Genomic DNA, 704 nt, shown 5'->3' on the forward strand with positions numbered 1-704 from the left:
GCGGGCGCTGCCGCGCGTCACAGGAGACGTGGGCACGGAGCGGCCCCGCTGCGACCCCCGCGGGCCGCTCCGCAGCCGCCAAACTTTCTTCCCGAGCCCCCGGGGGGGCAGCGAGGCTCAGCCCGTGCACGGTCCGCCCCCGCTCCCTGCCCCGTTGCCCGCCCGCTCGGGCAGGTGCGGGTGTCCGTGCCCCCGGTACCGTGCCCAGGTACCCAGGTGCGGTGCCGCCTGTCCGTGCTCCCGGTGCCCGGTGCGGGTCCCCGGTCCGTGCTCCCGGTGCCCGGTGCGGGTCCCCGGTCCGTGCTCCCGGTGCCCGGTGCGGTGCCCCGGTCCGTGCTCCCCGAGCAGCGGTCCCTTCCCCGGGCGGCGCTCTCGGCGCTCTGTCCCCGCACACTTCGCCCCGCGGCGCTCAGCCGGTCCCGCAGCCCGGGTGCGATCGCTGCCTCCTCGCTCCCTATCTTTGCTCTGCCCTTGGATGTTGGCAGGAGCCCGGCCAGGCTCCTGTTCAGCGAAGCGGCAGCAGACACCCGCGTTTACATGATTTACCTGCAATTAAATTTCAATTCAGCGTGTTACTGCTGTCCTCTGCGCTGCCCTTTGCAGGCACAGACAGAGCCGTGCTCCCCCAGCTGCAGACTCCTGTTGTACCAAAGGAGAACGGTGTACTGAAATGAGATGTGAGCAGAACAAGGTGAGATCAAAGT

Source organism: Onychostruthus taczanowskii, unplaced genomic scaffold (genome assembly GCF_017590055.1).
Source record: "Onychostruthus taczanowskii isolate IOZ18803 unplaced genomic scaffold, ASM1759005v1 scaffold24, whole genome shotgun sequence".
In the NCBI taxonomy this organism is placed as follows: Eukaryota; Metazoa; Chordata; class Aves; order Passeriformes; family Passeridae; genus Onychostruthus; species Onychostruthus taczanowskii.